This window comes from Mesoplodon bidens, assembly GCF_964165515.1.
Source record: "Mesoplodon bidens genome assembly, contig: HAP1_SCAFFOLD_178, whole genome shotgun sequence".
NCBI classification, from domain to species: domain Eukaryota; kingdom Metazoa; phylum Chordata; class Mammalia; order Artiodactyla; family Ziphiidae; genus Mesoplodon; species Mesoplodon bidens.
The window spans coordinates 81893-102885 of NW_027671948.1; the positions used below are offsets into that span (position 1 = coordinate 81893).

Sequence of the window (20993 nt, forward strand, 5' to 3'; positions counted from 1 at the left end):
AGTTTCCTATCCCTCAGGCCTGGGCTGTGGAGACAGGGGAAGTACCAGGAAGGGGTGGACGACCCCGACCCAGCTAAATTGAAGGCCCAGCTCCGCTGTGCGCTCAACAAGAGCAGGGAATTCAACCTGATGTACGACGGCACCAAGGAGGTGCCCATGAACCCAGTGAAGATATATCAAGTGTGTGACATCTCCCAGCCCCAGGGCTCTATCATTAACCCAGGTGAGGCCCCAGCTGCTGGGGAGAAGGTGGACAGTGTGCCAAGTTCCGGGCTGGACCCTAAAAGCGATAGTCGACTTGAAAGTCGCCTCGCTTACAAAGTTGAAGACTGGTAAACAAAGCAAGAAATGCTGTCCCTAGAAAGAACCCAGAGAACAAAAGATATAAACTCAGCACAGTCTTCCTGCCCACCCAGTGGAACAGTAAAGCATTAGAAAGAAGAGGGGGTATTGAGTTCTATAAAAAATAACTTCTCTTGGGACTCAACACTGAGAAGAGAGGCCAGGTAGTTTAGAAGAAGGAGGGCTTAAAACTTAGAAGGTCTGAGTTATAAACCTCGGTCTTTCCATTTCACTACTTGTGGGACATTGAATCAAGTCATTCAACGTTTTGAGCCTCAGCTTCTTCCACTATAAAATCTGGGTTCTCATCTTTCCTGCGTATTTCAAAGGCTGTTGTAAGAATCAATTGCCATGACATTATGAAGGCTATTAAGTTCTCTTTATAAATGATGGGTAAGTGATCATTTAATTTGTATGGTATTTTTCCTAGGAGAATACCACCTGATCCCTATATTTACTCAATGTTTAGCCAGTTCTGACTAAGAGCCAGATAATTTAGACTTGACCTCCAGTGAATCTAGTGAGGCTCTGCCATGAGGGAAGGGTCTGTCTTCACATTAAGCTTATAAAGGAGAGAAGCTGTGCTCCTTGGGTCCTTAGAAGGGATGCGAATGTGTAGAAAGGGGTTTAGAGTAGGAATTAAAAGATTTCTAGGAGAAGGGAGTAGGGTCTGCAGCTCCTGGATAGGGGAGGGGATGAGAGCTTGCACTGGGGCTCCGTAGGAGGAGCTGGGAGTGGGGTGAACACCCTTGGTTCCCACTCTTTGGCATTGAGGGTGCACACTGAACCCAAGGAACCTCTGTGCTGGCAGTGCCTAGCTTGAACAGTGGGTCAGCTGCAGGGATGACAGTGCAACGTGAGCGCCTCACTTTTGACCTTTGTGTGTGTGTGTGTGTGTGTTTCTCGGGTAGGATCCACTGGATCTGCTCCTTGGGATGAGAAAGATAATGGTGTGGATGAAGAAGATGAGGAAGATGAGCTGAACCAGTCACAGCACCACGTTCCCATCCAGGACACCTTCCCCTTCCTGAACATCAATGGTGAGTGGGGTTGGGGGTGGGACAGAGGCATGGAGAGGATGTAAGGGGCTTTGATTTTGCAACCGTTGACACCATATCCACCATTGCACTGGGAGCAGCGACCAGGCCCTGGGGCCAGGCTGCCAGTCTGTTAGCAAGTAGGAGTCATAGGCAAAGGCACTCCGTAGGCATAGTTATCCCAGTGGGGTGGCTTCTAGGCAGAGAGAGCATCTTCTGAATCTTATGTGATAATTCAGAGAAATTAAAAAATGAAATTCATTCTCAATCCCGCATACAAATACACAAGCTGTTACAAATTTTGCTGATTTCCTTCAGGCCAAGTGCAGGGATCCTTTTCGTGAATTGTAGGCAAACTCTTCTGCTATTTCCCTCAGTACAAATTTTCTGTCACTGCCTTAACAGCCTCTGCTAAGGCTGTATCGTGGGAAACTTGTGGCTCTACAGCTCTTAATACTAGGCTCTGATAAAATTTCTCTACTAGAGACTTTTATCTTTTTAAAATTAATTAATTAATTAATTAATTTTTTGTGGTACGCGGGCCGCTCACTGTTGTGGCCTCTCCCATTGCGGAGCACAGGCTCCGGACGCGCAGGCTCGGTGGCCATGGTTCACAGGCCCAGCCGCTCCGCAGCATGTGGGATCTTCCCGGACCGGGGCACGAACCCGTGTCCCTTGCATCGGCAGGCGGACTCTCAACCACTGCGCCACCAGGGAAGCCCTCTCTTTTTTTTAAATTGACTCTTTGAATTCAGGTTCCCAGGAGAGATGCGTTTAGAGGTTGGAGGGTCCCTGTGAGACAGAGCAGGTACTGCACCTCGCATTGCACGCTCTGAGGATGCTCAACCACAAGGTGAACTGCTCTTCCACAGCATCTTCCCTTGAACTTTTCACTGACATGCTCCTAGTCATATGACTTGCATTCAGTTGAGTAGCTTTTCACTACTTTTCTAAGTTCCATTTGGCTCCTAGGGTCAAATGAGATACTTTTGCCACCTAGAAACTTTAGTATATCCAGACGATTCCTGTAGGGTTTTGGAGTCCCCTTCCCTAGGTGATGCCCCTTCTTTTGAGAATCAGGAAATGACTCTTATCTGTCTACTTGCCCTCCTTCACTTACCCTGTCATTTATAACCTTGCAACCAAGTGATGAGTAAAGAAAACGATCATAGAGCTCTCTCAGGTTAATATTGCCACAGCTACATTCCCACTTGGTGCAATTTTAAGATTTGGACATTTGGAAATGTGAGATCCTTTCCCAAATCTTTGGCTCACTCATTCTGTTATTCTCACCCCTTAAAAGGATGCAACCCATTTCCAGGATCATGATTTCCCTTTTTTTTTTTTTCACGTTTTTTTAAAGCTAATATTGTGTGTCCTTACGTTATGGGCCACCTTGGATCCTTTATGGAAACATGTGAACATATATTAAAAATAAAAAAGTAAAATGTGGCCCTACAGCCACACCGGGATTTCATTGCCCTGAGAGAGGAGTTGGGGCGCATCAGTGACTTCCACGAAGCCTATACTTTCAAACAGGCTCCGGGCCAGCCAGTTTCCGGCTTCAGCAAGGAGAATGTTCCAGTGGTAACCAACAAGGAGAACCTGGCGACGCCGGTCTCGACTCCATTCCTGGAGCCGACCCTGGGGAGCGACGGCTCTGCGGTCACTTTCGGGAAAACCCAAGAGGATCCCAAACCGTTTTGCGTGGGCAGTCCCCACCGAGTGTGGACGTCACCCCCACCTACACGAAAGACGGAGCTGACGAGGCAGGATCAACCGATGGCAAAGTTCTGAACCCGAAGCCATCTAAGCTGGCAAAGAGAATCGCCAACTCCGCTGGTTACGTGGGTGACCGGTTCAAGTGTGTCGCTACCGGACTGTACGGAGACTCCAGTCAGCTCGGCCGGGAGCAGCGGGCATTGCAGGTGAGCCCCCCCAACCTGAATTTCAGGAGCCTGACCAGTTGTCAGGTTTTTTTAATGTGTGAAGAGGAGGGGGCCGGGGGTATGATAGGGCAGGACACCGGGCTGATTTGGTTAATGAAGCTTAGGGTAATTGAAATGTTTGAAATGTGTCCAGTAAGGGGACGTAAGTGGATACTTGAAGTTATTCTGTAGATTTTAAGCGAACTCCACTCGAATGCTGATAACGGAAGTTTTAATTATTGCGAAGGATGTCTAGAAGACTGCATGACATTTACCTATCAATCGCTTTGATTTCTCTGCCGTTACTGTACGTTAACAAATATACCTAAAAGCGCTGCTTAGAATGCCTTACGTGATACTTGGTGGAGGTGTGTAGCGGCCGCATGTCTGTGAGATTCGTGCAATTTTTTTTTCCACCCAAAAAACAAACAAACAAACAAAACAAAAACACAAACCTTGCTTAAAGGGATAGAGTATGTATTTAACTTGCTAGTGAATGATAGATGTTGTATAGGAATTTCCTTAAGATATTTTACTTTTAATTAAAACACAAAGACAAATTGTTTTGCAATGTTAAGAAAAAAATTGGTTTATGCTTATAAAAATGGATGAAGTTATCTAAATGATCCATTGAGTGCCCATTTTAATTACATAGATGGAAGGATTACAAGAGGACAGTATTTTATGTCTACCCGCTGCTTACTGTGAGGTCAGTTCTTCAAATTTTTATTACTAGAATCTTCCATAAACCTTTTGAGTTAAATTTCATTTCCAAATATACAAAGGGAAGTTTGTGGGCCATGGTCATCTTTATTCACTGTGCATTTGTTTTCTTTTCTGTTGTGTTTTTGTTTCGCTTTCTTTGCGTTGTGTTTTTGTTTTGTTTTATTTACCTTCGAAAGAGAATGTCTGTCTGTATGCCACAGTGTATGTATGGCTTTACATACACACCACATATATCTCTACATACATATGGCTTTACGAAGAAAGAGTGTGTGACTGGTTACACATAGACAGTCTTACGTTTTTATCGTTTAATTTTAAAATATGTCAGTTGTATCATAAATTGTGGTTGGTTTTGGGCAAACTTTTCTTTGAAGATACTTTCCTTTAAGGTAAGGGCAGTGAAATAGCTTTGGTGGTAAGGTGTGTCTTTTTTCCATCTCCGTTCTCTTTGTAGCGTGCAGTGATGCGCTTCTCAAAGTTGGAGATGAAAGAGCGAGAAGGTGGCCACCCCACGACCAAAGACTCCGAGGTGCGCAAATTCAGCCCCGCTGACTGGGAAAGGCTGAAAGGAAGTCAGGACAAAAAGCCAAAGTCGGTCGCCCCGGAGGAGGCCATTGCCGACCAGAACGACAGTGAGAGATGTAAGTGAACCCAGGCGGCTCGCGTGTGGTACCACGTCGGTGGGAACGGGGCGGTTCCGCTCCCAGTGCCGAGGGAGGTGAGAGGAAGCAGTACGCTTCCGACGGCCCAGCGTCTGGGTGCTGGCTGTTCGGAGAACGGGCTGCTCTGGCCACCCTTCCCAGCTGTGGATTGCAAGGCTGGTTGTCCTTTTGAGCGTTGCGGCATCCAGGAGTGAAGCACCTATGAAATGCTGTTTCCTGGCACGCATCTCCTTTTTCCGGAGCAATGCTAGTCCTGTAGTTAGTAATAGTCTGATACAGTAGAGCAGAGGAATGGCAGTGCAGGACCTCCGGCGTAGCAGGTATGTGTTCTGTTGTGTAGCAGGTACGGACACGGGTTTTTGGTAGCAGTGGGATGACACTTGCAGCCAGAGCCAGACCCTCCAGAGTGACAGTCTCCTGTGGGAGGGAGTGGAGAGTACTCGGACTCTCCCTCCAGAGGCAGAGGTTTCGTTCACGTGCGATGAGGGCTGATGAAGGCCCCAGAGAGATGAGCATCATTGTGTTCTGTGGAGGCTCGTTTGCAGTCAGGAGGAGCTGACACCACGCTCCCAGGCCGTGAGATCAGCGAGGCCGTTCTTCCCACCAGACGGCTGTGTTCTGTTCTGGAGGCCGAACTGGAGAGAAAGCTCGTGTTGGCCTCGAGTCACACTCTGCGGTCCCCTCGGCTGCTCCCCCACTGGGGTTGACTTCGGGCTTTGCCCTCGAGACTTCCTGGGCTAATGAGATGCGTTGGCAGCAAGTGGAGGTCTTTCTCCCGCTTTCTTCAGTGTGCGTGCTTGTGGCCTGTGGCCTGCAGCCTGCTCCGGACCCCAGAAACCTCACCGGTGATGGTGAGTGAGGGCACCTAGGTGAACGTCGAGGACAGGGTGGGCGTGCAATCCTCCTGAGACGGGACAGTCGGGGGTGGTGGGCACGTTTGGGAGGCCCAGGCCCTTGGACCCAGTCGTAGGGTCGGCGTTGGCCCGCACGCTTAGGTCGTGGGTGCCTGATGCAGTTCGGGAAAATTGTGGTCAGCAGCAGCGTGTGCTTCTCTCTGCTGCTTGGAGCACTGCCCTCCCCCAGCTCATCTTTGGGGTCAGACAAAGGCCTGTGGCCAGGGTTCTGGGTAAGCCACACCGGGACCGGTGTGTCCCACGTGGCTCCCGTAGAAGGGGATTTCTGGGGCTAGTCAGTGGCGGCCTTACCCGAGGGATGGGGCTCTTGATGTGCCTGGAGTAGACGATTCCGAGCTCCTCCCCCTCGGGATTGGAATGAAAAACGGAGGGTCCAGGCCACCCTGGAGTGAAGCAGCAAGAAGGCCTCCCTCCTTGCCTGTGCTCACAGCTGACACGCAGCCCTTACCCTCCTGAGTGGCCTCATAACTCAGCTCCTAGGGAAGTTTCTCAGAGAGATGTGGTAAAAGTGGGCACGGCCAAGTTCACGGGGATGCACTTTTCTGAGGAGGGAATCTGCCTGTTGCGGGTGGATGGTGAGGGAGGCTGGAGGAAGGGAGCGGGCAGTTAACCGGCCTCGAGTCTTCTCGCCCTTTTCTCCAGCAACGTGGCCAAACCCAGGGTGGCCGCTGCCCTTCATGTCTCAGTGGCCTCACCCACCCTTCTTCCCAGAGACGTTAGTGTGCGTCCTTCCCAGTCTTTCCTGCTGACCGTGGAGACGAGAACTCGGTGTGGCTGATGGGGAGCAGGGCCTGAGCCCCAGATGATTCCGAAAGCCCCCTCCCCCCACCGCCTGCCTCCAATCTCAGACCGACCGACGGGTCTCTTCCTGGAGCACCCGGGACGTGGCCCAGTGAGCCATGAATCGCCACCATGGGAGGGCAGGAGAAGGGTTGGGGAAGGTGAGGGGCTCCGTTTGAAAGGTTGGGGCAATGGAGGTGGGTTCCCCACCCACCCTCTGTCTTGTAGAGACGTGGGGTTTGTAAATAGCTGGTCAGGAAAGGTCACCTGAAGGGGCCACTGTTCTTACTGCAGCCTCCACGTCCAAGGCCCAGCAGGTGTTCATTCCATTCAGCTGGATATGAACGGGCCTTCTTGTTCTTGGGCCATCACGTCTTCAGCTGATATGGGCTCAGGTCCTTCTCATGGGTGTCGGTGTGGCCGAGAGCCGAGCTGTGAGCACATGGGAGCTGGGGCGGGGATTTGGGGCGGGCATGGGTCCCAGAGAGGGTCCAGGACGCCTTCAAGATGCCTTCCCCCTTCTGAGGCAGCCCCTACCCATGGAGGGCCCAGGAGCTTCTAAGGTGGTGGGTGCTGTTTGCACGGCCCTGGTTGTCCTGGCGCGGGTGCATCTTGTTGCTAGGGGTTGTTTAAAAAAAGGAATTAACTTGAAAACACAGTGGCCGAGATACTCATTTATTCTTTATGATCACATGGGTGGCTGAGTGAAATTTTTATTTTGGAAGTTCACCAAATGAGTTTGGAGGTTCCTCAGACTTGGAAGTTCATCACTAGGAACCCTCAGTGGCATTTGAAGATGGGGCGGGGCAAGGAGGCATTGGTCCCTTCCTTCTCAAACTTGGAGTAACCATCTCCCTTGCGAACCACTTGGCTGGGACAGGCCTAGGTCCTGCTCAGTGGCAGTGCCTGGCCAGGAGCTGGAGGAAGGCTCAGTCAAGGGGCTTCATGAAACTTCTTTGCTCAGGGAACTTCTCTTCCAGCTGAGCACCTGCACGTTTGTAAACTACTTTGGAACAGAGATCCCCTGCACTCCTTCTGTAGCGGGTGTAACTTTGAACAAGGTTAGCCCTGACTGGAGGTGCTATTACAGTTAAGCTACAGAGAAGGGGATTTTAATCCTGGGGAGCCTTGCAGCGACTCAGAACCCTCTCACCTTGTTTAGGCCTCACTGGGCATGGCTCAACAGTGGTGAGGGTGCTTTGTTGCCACAGTGACTTGTAAATGTTGCTGTGGTGATGCTTCTGTGAGGTGATGCTATGGTACAACCATAATGAATTTGGGATATATGTGCTGTGAGTCATAGGACCATGCTGCAGGGACCACGTTCACATCTTGCTTAGACTGGGTGACCAAGGGCACATGGCTTCCCACTTTTAGAAGGGCCAAAAGTAGCAATGATGGCAAAGCCTGATGGTTAGGATCCCCGTGCATCTATTTATCTCCCCATCTCTTTTGCCCTCAAGGGTCATCCTCGTGTGGGTCGTGGTTAGAACAGTCTTTGAGAAGCTCCAAGTGACACGGAGCCTCTACCCCATAGCTGGTGGCCATGGGCATCTTGGGCAGTCGGGGTGGGTGTCCTTCAGGGTTATTACTGGCCTGGGTAAGGTCACACTAGCGTAAGGTCTTGGGGGGCCTTAGCTGAGGGGAATTGAGATCTTTGCCCTAAAAGGCTCTGGGGTTGGGGGAAGGGTGGATGGACCTAGTTTGGAAAAAGAAACTTTCAACTTGGACATGGGGGTTCTTACTGTAGCCCTTCCATCCCTCCATGGATCCCCTCCCACGGAGCTTTTAGGGAAGGCTGATTGGACCAGAGAAGTCCAATGGTGTAACCAGCAGGGCTCACCTCTTAAAATTTCCTACATTTCAGGCCTGAGATTCAGGCTGGTCTGAAAGTCTTGGCATCTTTTGGTTAAAGGGATTTTTCCAGCCTTTCTCTGTGCTGAGCCCGGCCCGTGATTATGAAGCCCACCCTGGAGGGAGGCTAGCAGTAACATTCCCACTTTTTTTTTTTTTTTTTTGCGGTATGCGGGCCTCTCACTGTTGTGGCCTCTCCCGTTGCGGAGCACAGGCTCCGGACGCGCAGGCCCAGCGGCCATGGCTCACGGGCCCAGCCGCTCCGCGGCATGTGGGATCTTCCCAGACCGGGGCACGAACCCGTGTCCCCTGCATCGGCAGGCGGACTCTCAACCACTGCGCCACCAAGGAAACCCAACATTCCCACTTTACAAGTGAAGGGGGCCGAGTTGTAAAGCGGCGCCATTCCTGCCCGAGTGTTTAAGAGGGTCACAGAGCAGCCCGAGTGAGAGTTGCAGCACGCCGTCTTCACCGGGCCTGCGGTAGCCTGGGCTGCATCACCCGTAAGCACAGGCCAGGAGTTTGGGGTTTCTCCTGCTGCCATGGCAGGAGACCCTCGCGGTTGGGGTGATTCCACCATTCCGGCAAGACTAGATGGGGATCTCTCCCACCTTGGGATACCCTTGGAGAAAAGCTAAGTGTGTTCCACCCTTGAGAACACAGGTCAGGCTAGCCCAGGCCAGGGTGAGGTTCATCCCCACAACTGGCTGCCATTAAATGCTGGGAATGCTCCCAAGAGAGGCTGATCAGGGGACCAGCCTGCTGAGCAGAAGTGGGAGTGATACTTGAAGTGGTCTAGGGAGAGGAGGAGGAATGCGAGCAGCATGTGAGGGGTGTGTCCATGATTTCATCTAGAAAAACGGGCTGTGGGAGCTTAGCTCAGGTGTTAACGAAATACCAAACTCATACACCCACCCCCACCCCCGGCCGGTGATGGACACAGGGTCATCTTCGGGGAACTCTTTAACAGCACAGTGATCATTATGGAATTATTTGTGTGTTAGAAACAATGTGACTAGCAAAGCAGTTGAACTGTTTCTTTGGCTAGAGCAAAAGTGAGGAGTGATGTTAGGCTGGGGTGATTGGAGGAAAAGCCCTAAGTGGATGCTAGATTGAGCAGAGGGGCAGGAGCAACACAGGCGGAGCTGAGGTGTGAGTACTTCAGCCCTGCCCGCCGCACCCCCCCACCCCACCCCCACGAAGGGGGTTGGAGTCTTGTCTTTGAAATGTCCTTAGATGCTTGTTGCCTGGGAAGGAAGGCGTGGAGACGTGCCAGGTGGGTGACTGGTGTCACTGTGGGCCTTCTTCCTAGACAGGAAATAGGAGCAGCCCCTCGATGGCAGTGAAATGCTTTCCCCCCACGGGTGTGGAAAGAGGACAGACGGACTTGTAGCAATCTGGTTGAGTTCTTTGAAATTGCCCTTGACCCTTGTGTGTGCACCAGGAAGCCTTTCCTTTCCCTTTGCCAGGCTCCTCTTGCCTTGGTCTCCCCAGCTTCCCAGCCTCCCACCATTCTTTCCCTACCCTTTTTCTTCACCCTCGCCCCTGCTGACCCAAGTGAACATTGGTGCTATGTCTGTGTAGATGGCAGTTGGGGGCTATTTGGTCTCTTGATGACATCAGCCTTTTTTGTTGACTAGCAGCTGTTTCCATAGTCATTTGTAGCTCTGCCCTGATTGGTTGGATCTTACTGTGAGGTCACTCACCCCCCGTTGTAGCTCTGCCCTGATTGGTTGGATCTTACTGTGAGGTCACTCACCCCCCCTTTAAAAGTAAGCCACCTTGGAGAGTTAAGCAGTTAGGGAGTGATCTCACATGCCTATAGACGGATGGTGTAGATGCCTCACCTTGACCCTTGAAGGATGGATTGTGAGTGGGCTACGCGCCTCATTTTCTGCTTTCTTTGCTGGTTGTGTTCAGCTGTCCTTCCTTTGGGACGTCTTTCTGAGGGTTTTGTGCTTCCGGCGTGTGAGGCCCCTGGTCTCCAAAGGGGGGTGGTCTGTTGGTAGCAGATTGCCTTGGGCGTGGGGGTCCTGCCTGCTCCTGGTGACCTTTGTTCCCTCCTTTCCGGGTTGTCTCCCCTCCCCTAGGGGAGTGTTATGATGGAAGCAAACCTGACCGCTTTGAAGCCCCAGAAGACAGTGATCTTCCTGAGGATATGGACACGGAGCCCCCCAGAGAGTCCCCCGCCGACCAGGCGGCCCCGGACGCGTCACGCAGCCCCACCCTCCGGCTGAACAGAAAGCGCAAGGTGTCTGGCAATAGGAACCACACTGAGACCACTGTGCTCCCGGAGGACTCTCTGCTGAAAGCCAAGCGGAGACGGGTCTCCAAAGGTGAGCTCGGTTTGGCTTCGGGCCCGCAGGGCACCCTACGGAAGTCCTGGAGCGGAGCAGTGGAAAGTTCCAGTCCCACCCTGGATCCCTGGGGGGAGCCACTCACACCTCCCCACCCCCCACCCCCATCCCACCCCCCACCCCCCCAAAGCCAGGTGGCGGGGCTGGAGCCCAAAGGTGGCCAAAGGCAAATAGACCCCCTCCCGAGACTTGGTGACAAGTTCCAGCCAACACAGTGACCACACCCCTCCCCTCCCCCACCCCTGTTAGTGATGTGTAAGACAGTTTGTTCCCCGCACCACCACCCCCGCCCCGGGGGGCTTCTTCATTAATTTGTAGTTATTTCTCCATTAGCTGACTGGCCTGAGAGGGAAATGACAAACAGTTCCTCTAACCACTTAGAAGAGCCACATTATAGTGAGCTGACCAACCTGAGGTGTGCATTGAATTAACAGGGCTCCATCCCAGAAAGCAGCGCCGCTTGCTGCACCTTAGAGAACGGCGGGAGCAGAGAGCAAACCTGGCCGGCAGGGCAGGAAGGAAGTGATCCAGGCGGTTCAGCCTGCGGTCACCCCCCAGGGCAATAGCATCTCCGAAGAGAAACCTGGCAGGAAAAGGGCAGAGGCCAAAAGCAACAGCAGCTGGTTGGAGGAGTCCCTTAAATGCAGTGACAATGAACAAGGATACGCACGGGGCGGGGGGCGCTCCTGGAGGGTGGATCACCCGCCCTCTGTGGGAAACGGCCCTGGAGGGGACCTGAGCGCCATCCAAGTTGACAAGAGTAGCGTGTGGCGAGCGGGGAGTTTTCTTCCTGAGGTCCTTTCAGCCTGCACACTTCCTTATGGAATGGACAGTGAGGCGGGAGCTCGACTTCCTGGGCTGCTCCTCATCACCCAGCCCGCGGCTGGGCAGGAAGGGAAGTCTTGGGTGACCCCGGGCGCTTGTCAGTGCCCTCATTCCAGCCTCAGGCTGTCCCCAGTCGCCCTGTCCCGAGCACCCAGGCCCCCCACGGGTGGGGCCGGGAGCGCACGAAGGGCTGGCTTCTGCCCTCTCTTGCGGCCCTTTGAAGCGACTTGCCATTTGGCGTTTCGTGGGTTAGCCTATTTGCCGGTTGAATGTGGGATGATTAACATATTAGCGCTTTGAAAACATAATTGGTATATCTTTAAAAACTGAAGCTGCTCCAACGATCAGTGCTAACAATGGGCTTTTCTTTCCTCACCGGCTACAACTGTGTAACGCCCGCTGCTTCTCCCCCTGACAGATGTGCTGTGCATGGACGAAGAAATGGATTGGCAGCCTTCGCCCCTGCCGCAGAAATACACCGACAACAGCGAGAAACCATCCGGGAAGCGACTGTGCAAAACCAAGCATTTGATCCCTCAGGAGCCCAGGCGGGGCTTGCCGCTGCCAGGGGACTCCTAGGTGGACAATGCGGATGGCAAGGTACCTCTTGCCCCTGGCTCTCCCCCGCCCCCCGGGCCCATGCAGGCACATCCCGCCTGCCTGCTTCTCTGCTTCTGGGGACAAAGCTTTCCTTTTCCTGAACCCCTCCCCCCAAAACGTCCCTGCCCCTTCCTAGGGGACGTGTCTCCTGGGTGGTGGTGAAGTTTCCAGCTAGTAAAAATGCAACCCCTTCCTCGCGCCCCGCCTCCCCCAGACAGAGAGGAGGAAAAGTGCTTTCCTCCACTCAGGTTTGTAACTCAGGGAGGAGGCGAACCAGGCGGGTGGAGGAAGGACAGCCTGAAATGTGTGCGCTGCCTGGTTTCGTGATAGGTGACCGTCCGGAGATTTTGAAAGCGGCCTGAGCCCAGTTCCGGCTATGATCTTTCGCCGGCCAAGCAGGACCAGAAGGCCTTGGACTGTTTGCAGCAATTGTTACCAGCTTCCCAGGCCTCGCAGCTGACATGGTCAAGCTCCCCTCCAGAGACCACCCAGTCCCGCCCGATGCCACCGGAAGCGCGGAGACTTATTGTCAATAAGAACGCGGGCGAGACCCTCCTACAGCAGGCCTCCCGGCTTGGCTACGAGGTGAGCATCCTTGTGGGTGCCCCGGATCAGGATCCACCGGCTGCTGCTCCTTGGGTGGGGGACACACTGGCTGGGGATGGGGGGCGGGTCTCAGAGCCCAGCCCCCTCCACGTGGCGGGCTGGGCTGGGTGTTCCAGCAGGGTGTTTGCGTTGGCTCCCGCTCACACTGCGGGCTCTTTGGTGGCTTGTTCAGTCGTGGTGTGAAAAGAAAGGCAGGCCTCTCTGATGTTCCGTTCCCGTTCAGGCAGGCAGGCTGCTTCGGCCAGTCTGGCTCACTTATCTCTGATATAAAATCTGACCTAACCCAGGGCTTGGCGACCAGGGGAATTTTAATGAGCCCTTTTGGATTCTGAATAGCAAGAAGGAGAGTAGGAGAGTAGTTATTAGCTCTACTAACTTGTGCTGTTTGGGGCAGAGTGATGCCCCTGTGGGGTAGCGGGTGGGAAGTGTCTGTGCAGAGTAGGGGTGGGAGTGGGGCAGACCTGAGCAGTCTCTTTCTGAGAGGGCACGGGAGCCGAGGGCTGATGGGCGGGGAGCAGGGCTTGAGCCTTGCACAAAACTCCCTGTCCACACTGCTGTATCCCAACCCAGCACGGCTGATGACAGTGATGGCCTCTATTGCTAGAGCAACATAGAAAGATAGCTGATATCTGCCTAAGCCCGTGTGATCTGTAGTAACTCCTTTCACCCTTTTAACATGTTCACTTGGGAGTAACGCGTACTAGCCCACTCTCGGATGAGGAAACTGAGCCTCAGAGGGGTTAGCTGATACCCGTACAGGTAGCAATCCAGCAGTGCTCCACAGCCCACCACGCTCCTCAGCAAGACTGGCTCACACTGGAATTGCCCTTTTGACAGTTCAAAACCTCTGTGAGACAGATGACTCTCCATGCCCTGTGCAGTTCCCCCACCATACTTGTCAGTAGCAATTGTGATGTAATAGCCCACAGGGCAAAGGCATTTTTCTGTGCTGGCATCAGCCCTCTGGGAGTTGAATGGTGACAGTAAAACGCGGTTCAGCAGGCTGAGCGTGGAGGTGTGGCTGAGCACTGGGGTGGCAGGACCCAGGCTGGCCCGGAGCTCTGGCGCCCACACCCTCAGCCAGCTCTGTGCCCCTGTCCCCCGTCTCCCGTCGTGTCCCCCCACCCCGGTCCATAGTGCCGTGAGCCCTTGGAAGTGTGCCTGCCTTGGCCTTAAGGCATGACTGTGGGTGGGAAGTTGGAAGCACTAGGGCTATGCTTAGTTTGGGGTGTTTTGTTGTTGTTGTTGTGGGTTGAATGTGCTGTTGTTTATATCTACACGTCTCTTGGAGACCTCTCCATTAGCTAGAGAGCACTTTCTGGTAGTTAGCGCAGTTACTTGCAGGTGAAGTCCAAGGAGCACCCAGTTGGTTTCCCAAGAGCTGAGAGCGGGCGCCTAGGAGGACAGAGCAGATGTTGCACATAGTGTTGAGCTAGACCCCCCGTGGTTGAGAAGATAGTCTCCTTGCTTCCAGCAAACGCTGGAGGTGGGGGGGAGACTCCTAACCCCAACTTTTGGGTTAGGGTTGAGAAAGTAGACTCCCGCTTCCAGCAAATGCTGGAGATGGGGGGGCGGGGTGCTGCTGCACCCGCCGTGGAGGGCGGGGCTCCGAGCCCCACCTGTGAACTTGGCATCATTTCCAGCAGCCTCCCTTTGGGACCAGAGAGGTCAAAAGACCCTCGTTGGTCCTCTAAGACAGTTTCCATTTTGGTTTGGTGGCTCTGAGGCCTGGACCAAGGGGCACTTGATCCATCCTTTTTTAGGCTACCTGGCCTTTGATTGCACAGGAAGCCTTGGGAATGTTTAAGGTCGGATTTGTTTTTTTCTTCAAATGTAAATTTCAATATGTAGATTCCACACATCACCAGTGTTGATGCTGAACATTGTGACAAGTAGATGAACGCTTTCAACTTTGAATCCAACTTTCTGGGATTTCTCTGGGCAGAATTTTAAATGTTGGGATGATGGCCCAGTTGGGAGATGTGGCAGCTTCAACCTTTTCAAATTGAAGGACAGTTTGCTTAAGCAGATAAGGGTGTGGTTTGGGAGGGTTTTCCTGAAGTTTTGTCTTCAGCATTCTTGGTTATTTTCTTCTGCTTAGCCAAAGATACCATGTGCAGTATAAAGGCTGTCTGAGCTTTATGTCATGATAATGTGGTTCTGGAAGTTTAGAAACACACTCTGGCTTCAGATCCGAGTTAAATAGATCACTTGCGTGGCCAAAGACCTCAAACCTTTCCCTCCTGGGAAAAAGGCTTCTATTTCTTAGGCTAAAACGCTAGTGTGCAACCACATGCTTGTGCCTTTAGCGGTGATGGTTAAATTTTCTATGAATTGAATAAGTCATGTTTTTTAAAAAGTTAATGAGGCATTTAATTAATTAACAACGTCGGGCTTATGGCCTTTATGGTTACATTTTGCGGGTAGTGGCATTCGGCTTATAGCCGCTGAACAGAGAGCTGTCCGACAAAAGCAGTTTGACTTTGCTCTGGAATGGCTGGGCTGCCCTTCAGACACTCCCGTTTATTTCTAGCGGAGAAAATAAACCAAGGAATGTGTTGCGTCGACAGACTCGTCCCGCCTCTTCACCTTTCAGTTAGAGAAAGTGCTGGTGGCGACGGTTGCCATCCATTTAGAGGCCATCACCCTCTTAGCTAGGAGAGTGTAGTTAGCCCACTTGACCCCCAACAGAGAAGGCCTGTGGGGTGCTCGTCACAGCTGGATTGCATCCCTCTAACTGGGGCCCTCTTGGGCCTTTTGAATCTTCCCAGCTGACCAGGTACCAAAGACCTGAGTTTTAGGTCTAGTACTTCATGTTAATTGAACTTGGGGTTTAATATCTCTGGGCCTCAGTTTCCAAGTGTTGAATGAGGATAGTACTACCTTCCTTTCCTGGTAGCTCCTGGGTTCCTGTGGGTGACAGAAGACGTCCTCATCTGGGGAATGAGAAGCACTGTGTAAACAGTGGGATCAACGTGGTTGAGTTACGACAGCCCATGGCAAAAAGTCTGACCTGGCCGTGGGGCTACTGCTGCCTTTGCTGCCATCTTCCAGGAGAAGAGAGTTGGACGGCCTTTCATTTCTAGGTACCCTTGAATCTGCCCTAGTAGTGATGAAGGTTTCCAGGTGAAGGCCATGATTGTCACAGCAAATAAACCCTGGGTTGAGTAAATTGATGTGTGCACAGCAGTTGGTGGCGTTCAGACCTGATCCCAGAGCCACGTGACAGGGCCTCTCCGTGGCTGGCGCACACAACTCATTAGCTTGCAGCCGTCCACTCAAGTCTGGCTAGTGAGGGCCTGCTAAAAGAGCAGCAGCTTCATGCGGTATCCTGGATACCAGGGCTCGGGGCAGGTGGCCTGGGAGCCCAGAGGATTGTGGGCTTTCTGGCAGGTTGGGATGTAAACGGAGAAATGCATTCGTGGGCGTGCCTTTTCTCTTCCTCCTCTTGTTTTGGAAGGGAGCTGCTGCAGTGACCTGAAGTAACAGGGCACCAATGGCCAGGTTTACCAGCATGCCCCATTAGGTTCACGTGGTAAGCAAATGGAACATTCTAGTTCGCTCCCAAGTGAGTGGTCACCTTTGATTGGCGTGTCCTCCAAAAGGCATAAAAGGTTTTACAGAACCCATCTCGCACTTATGGGCGGCTAGAATGACCCCCGTTTTAGGTTTAACAGATGAGTTACCTGAGAGATGTCACAAGGAGGCCTGTTCTGACCCCATCCCATCCCCCCTTACCCAGCAGACCATGTGTTGGGCCACATGCACGTTCTGCCTACTCCCAGCTCTCAGAACCTGACGGCTCTCTGCTGGGCACGACTTACCCAGTATAAACAGTATAATGTGTTTTCTGGTGGCAAATGCTTTCGATGTGTCTGAAAACTTTCTTAAGGTAATAAAACATTGAATAAGTTCCTGCTCTGCTTACTGGGAGTGGTTCATATTAATATTTTAACAAGCCAAAGAAATAAGGTTAATAACAGTGATTCTAATGCACAGTGTTGACACAGAACATCTCCGGGGGCGGGGGTGAATGTTTTATTTGATTCTTGAAATGTGGAGGTTGCAGCCTGTGGTGTATCAGGTTCCTGTCATTAACTTGAGTAAATATGAGAATATTAGACTGATTCTGCCCCGAGAGGGTGGAGTGAGGCAAAATAGAGGGTGGGGTTATTGGAGGCATTTTGTGTCATTCCTCGAGGATGGAGGGAGAGAGCTTCTCTTTAACTCTACTTAACGTACAGACAAGAGCATCTGAGGCCCAGGTTCTGATTTGGGGTCTTAACAGGGGGCGCGAGGATGTAGCTGACCTGTGTGTCCCTGCTTCTCTAAGCTGGGGAATGTTCTCTGGCTGATTTAAGCTCTCTTTAAGTGTTGGTCATCCATACTTTTATCTAAACTTGTGTTATCGTCCACTGCCACTGACTGAACAGACCCATCAAGTGAGAATGGTCTGTGCTTGGCAATGTGTCATCTAAGATGTTAGCAGCTGTGACACTTCTGTACTGGTCACGTCGGCCCCTGGGCTGAGGGCTTTCATCGCTATCCGAATGCGTCCTCTCAGCAGCCCTGTGGAAGCTTGGAGAAGTTCAAGGGTAACTTGCCCATGGCCAGGCCACTGGTGCAGCAGAGCCTTAGACAACACTGTCTGCATCTCCAAGCCCTTCTCACACACTCTCACCCCCGACCAGGATGCCTGCCGCCTGCCTGCGCTATGGTGGGCTTTTGGCCCCAAGGATGTATGCCTTTGAAAGTGGGCACCGCCAAGCTATGGGGAGGTCACCCTTACAAGGTTCACTGTATGGTTGACTGATGGTATCTCCTCTCCTCTCCTCTCCTCTCCTCTCCCCGTAGGAAGTGGTCTTGTACTGCCTGCAGAACAAGATTTGTGATGTGAACCACCGCGACAACGCGGGTTACTGTGCCCTGCACGAGGCTTGTGCAAGAGGTTGGCTCAACATCGTACGACACCTCCTTGAATATGGCGCCGATGTCAACTGCAGTGCCCAGGATGGAACCGGGTCAGTGGCGGTCTTGCTCTTGGCCTGGCCCTGCTGGGGCATAGGCAGTGGTTCTCAGGGTGTGCGGGGAACCCCAGAAGGAAAGATGGAGAGTGAGTGCCATGTAAGCACACTGGTGGTGGAGTCCTCTAGAATGGAATCGGACAGATCTTTCTGGCAAATTTACATAGAACTTTAAAACTCTGTGACACTCTTATGGACAGAGGTCCCTGAAAATGTTGAGCCTGCATGAATAATCAGGGGTGTTCTCTTTTAAGACCCTGGACTCTTCACCAGCGTCTGTTGAATCTCACTCTTGAACATATATGTGAGTTGAAAGTTGCAGGAGTACAGACAGGTCCAGTGGCAACTGGCTTGATAGGACCTGCCGTGTCCACCCACATCCCCGGGCCTGGCCCCCACTCTGTCCTTGACCTCGGTTTATTGGCCAGAGGCCCAGGTCTGAGTCAGCCCAAGCATCTTCCTGGTTGTACCTGGGATGCCACCACGAGGCAGGGCACTGGGGCTTTCCTGACGGTCATAACATTAGCAAAACTGTAAGGTATTTGGTGGTTCGTGGTTTCCAAATCGCATCCTTTCTGGATGGGACTGCGGACAGTGTTCCTGACCCCAGCGGACACGGGCAGGAGGACTCTGTATCCTCCTGAGAACTCGCCCTGCCTGTCGACTGCTTCTGGGCGAGAGGGTTGATCACTCATCTCCAAGTTGGTTTCAGGAGAGGTTCCACTTTGCCCCCAGTTTCTTTGACAAACTGCACTTTTTGGGTTTTGTTTGTAATGGTATAACAATGGCTTGTCGTATCTGCTTCCGTGATGCTGGGATTCTTCCCCCCACCCCTCCGTACGTTACCTTCTTACAGTCTGTCACTATTTAAGTTCATTGGAAACGTTTTCATCTAGGCCTGAGTTCCTCCTTGGGCCATGCATTAAGAGAGATTTGCATTGAAGAATGAGGCCTGAGATGGTCCCTTCACCTGTCCCGTAAAGGGTTATGTGTTGAAATAACAGAGTAATTTGTCGCAGCGACCGTACACTCACCTCCTCGGTGAAATAGCGCGCCTACGAGGCTTGGCCGCACACGCTCGATTTTGCCCCGTGTCCTTAGAAGCAAGCGTCGCGTGCACGGGTGTAGTCCCCCGCACCTCTCCTAGGCCTCTCCACGATGCTGTCAAGAATGATCATCTCGAAATTGTCCGCTTGCTCCTCTCCTACGGTGCTGTTCCTACCCTGGCTACATACTCAGGTAGAACCATCAAGAAAGTGAACCACAGCGAACTTCTGGAGAAGTTCTTAACAGGTACGGCAGAGGTCAAGACACGGTCTTGTTCAAGCATCTAGACGGTGACTTCACAGCCTTTCACCTGGGTTCCCCCTACCCCCACCCCCCGTTTACTCTAAGTGACCCTTTACTGGGAAAAGCGGCCCAACGTTAGTCTGTCAAAGAAGAGATACATACTTTGAGTTTTGCGAGGTGGGGGGCTGGAAAACTCTTAGCTAGCCAGGCTAGCTTTTGTTTGGCAGGCTGGGGCGGTGAGGCGGGCAGTCCCTCAGGAAGGCGGGTGGACGCGTGGGGAGGTTTCAGTCAGATACCTGGAGGCGTGTGCAGTGGGACTTGTCAGGAGGTGACACCAGCCCCAGCGTGAGATGTTCCCGAACTCCAGCAGCATTTGCCTCTTACCAGCAGGCGTTATCTTGTTTCTCTCTCTCTCTCTCTCTCTCCCCCTCTCTCTCCACACTGTTGAAATAACCTGCAGGCTCCTGACGACGGTAACCCCGGTTGCTCTTCGGAGTTCTCTGGCAGCTGTGTGTGTGGTGAGCAGCCTTGTTCGTTTCAGTTGGGCTTGTGGGGGTGGGGGTGGGGGTGGGGGTGGTGCTGTGAGCAGGGCTTGCTTGGGAAAGAATTTTTCCAGGGTCCTTTTTGGAGAACAGCTGGAATCTTGCTCCAGCTTACTGACCTCTCTCTTGTTTGCCCCCCCGGTTAGAACCAGATGATGAAAGTGGTTACGATGTTTTAGCAAATCCCCCAGGACCGGAGGACCAGGATGACAGCAACGAGGCCTATGGTGACCTATTGGAATCTGAATTTTCCGAAGACCCCGTTTTGCCGTGTTATAACGTCCAGGTGTCCGTCGCTCAGGGGTGAGCGTGGCCAGCGTGTGGTCGAGAGCCAGCCCAGCTGCTCTGTGGGGTGGCAGGAGTTAGAAATCCCCTTCAGCAGATGAGGGTGGATGGGTTGGGGGGTGAGTGAATTCCTCACCAAGTGTCCACCGACCTCACATAATGCAGTGGAACTTTTCCAGAAAAGTTTGGGGGGTGGGAGGGCTCCCCAGCCAACTGCCCTCATTGGAACACACCCCTAGAGCCCAAAGGACACGGGAGTCAGCGACTGCAATTGCACAGTTTCAGTCAGTAAACTCTTGGGGAAGGGATCCTCCCCAAACGGCTACCATAGGGGCCTTCCAAGGCGCGTGAGGTCCACGGGACAATACTGATGTGTACCCTCTTCTCGTATAAGATTAGAGAAAGCCGTATGTGGCACCTGGGATCTTATGTGTCTTCAGATTTGCTTAGATCGAGTCTTGTCCCCACAGTCGGGCCACTGTGCCCCATGACCAACCCTTCGGAGTGAACACATCAGGAAACCTTGCTCTGCTGTGTGTTGACCCCGGTGCTTAAGGAGTAGCATCCTCCTTGGACTCTGAGGCTGGGACCGTGTCTGCCTTTGTGGTGACATTGTATTCGGGATAGAGATGATAAAGCGTGGCAGGGTATCAGGAAGGATTGTACCACCTCCCTTCTCGAAAAAGCCTCACTCCCGGCAGCATTGAGGGGCGGGTTGGAGGTGTGGGAAAGGCAAGGAAAGCCAGGTGACCTCGAGTGTTTCTCATGCTCTCTCCGTGAGGGCCGGAGGAGAGGAGAGGTCAAAGAGGTGTTTGCCATCTCCCTTGGGTTGGCATACAGACTGGTTTTCCCCAGTGACTAGAACGGGGTGCACTTACTTGGAGAGGGGTGACCTGAGTTGTGGCCAGAGCCAAGGCAGCACTGGGGTGGCCTGCAACGAGGCTGGTTCAGGGGCGCTGCTCCTGCTTTTGTCTAAGTTGGCTGATCTGCCCTAGGTGGTCTCTTAACACATGCACATGAGTCCAGAGTTCCCCCGCTAGAAGTAGATCTTCTGGGCTTCCCTGGTGGCACAGTGGTTAAGAATCCGCCTGCCATTTCAGGGGACACAGGTTCGAGCCCTGGTCCGGGAAGATCCCACATGCCACGGAGCAACTAAGCCCGTGCGCCACAGCTAATGAGCCTGCACTCTAGAGCCCGCGAGCCACAACTAGAGAAAGCCCG

The 20993-nt window shown here is 52.7% G+C and overlaps 2 pseudogenes across 2 annotated transcripts in view; one reads left to right on the forward strand and one right to left on the reverse strand.

Annotated features, from left to right (window-relative positions):
* The window catches only part of LOC308610764 (centrosomal protein of 78 kDa-like), a 425259-nt pseudogene that overhangs the window by 77543 nt on the left and 326723 nt on the right, over positions 1-20993 (reverse strand). The window lies entirely within an intron of this gene.
* LOC308610776 (BCL-6 corepressor-like) lies at positions 2826-19183 on the forward strand (annotated as a pseudogene). Its single transcript has 9 exons — positions 2826-3307; positions 3963-4016; positions 4488-4674; positions 10334-10579; positions 10934-11360; positions 11844-12025; positions 12356-12610; positions 17486-17652; positions 18803-19183. The product of its transcript is annotated as a BCL-6 corepressor-like (transcript).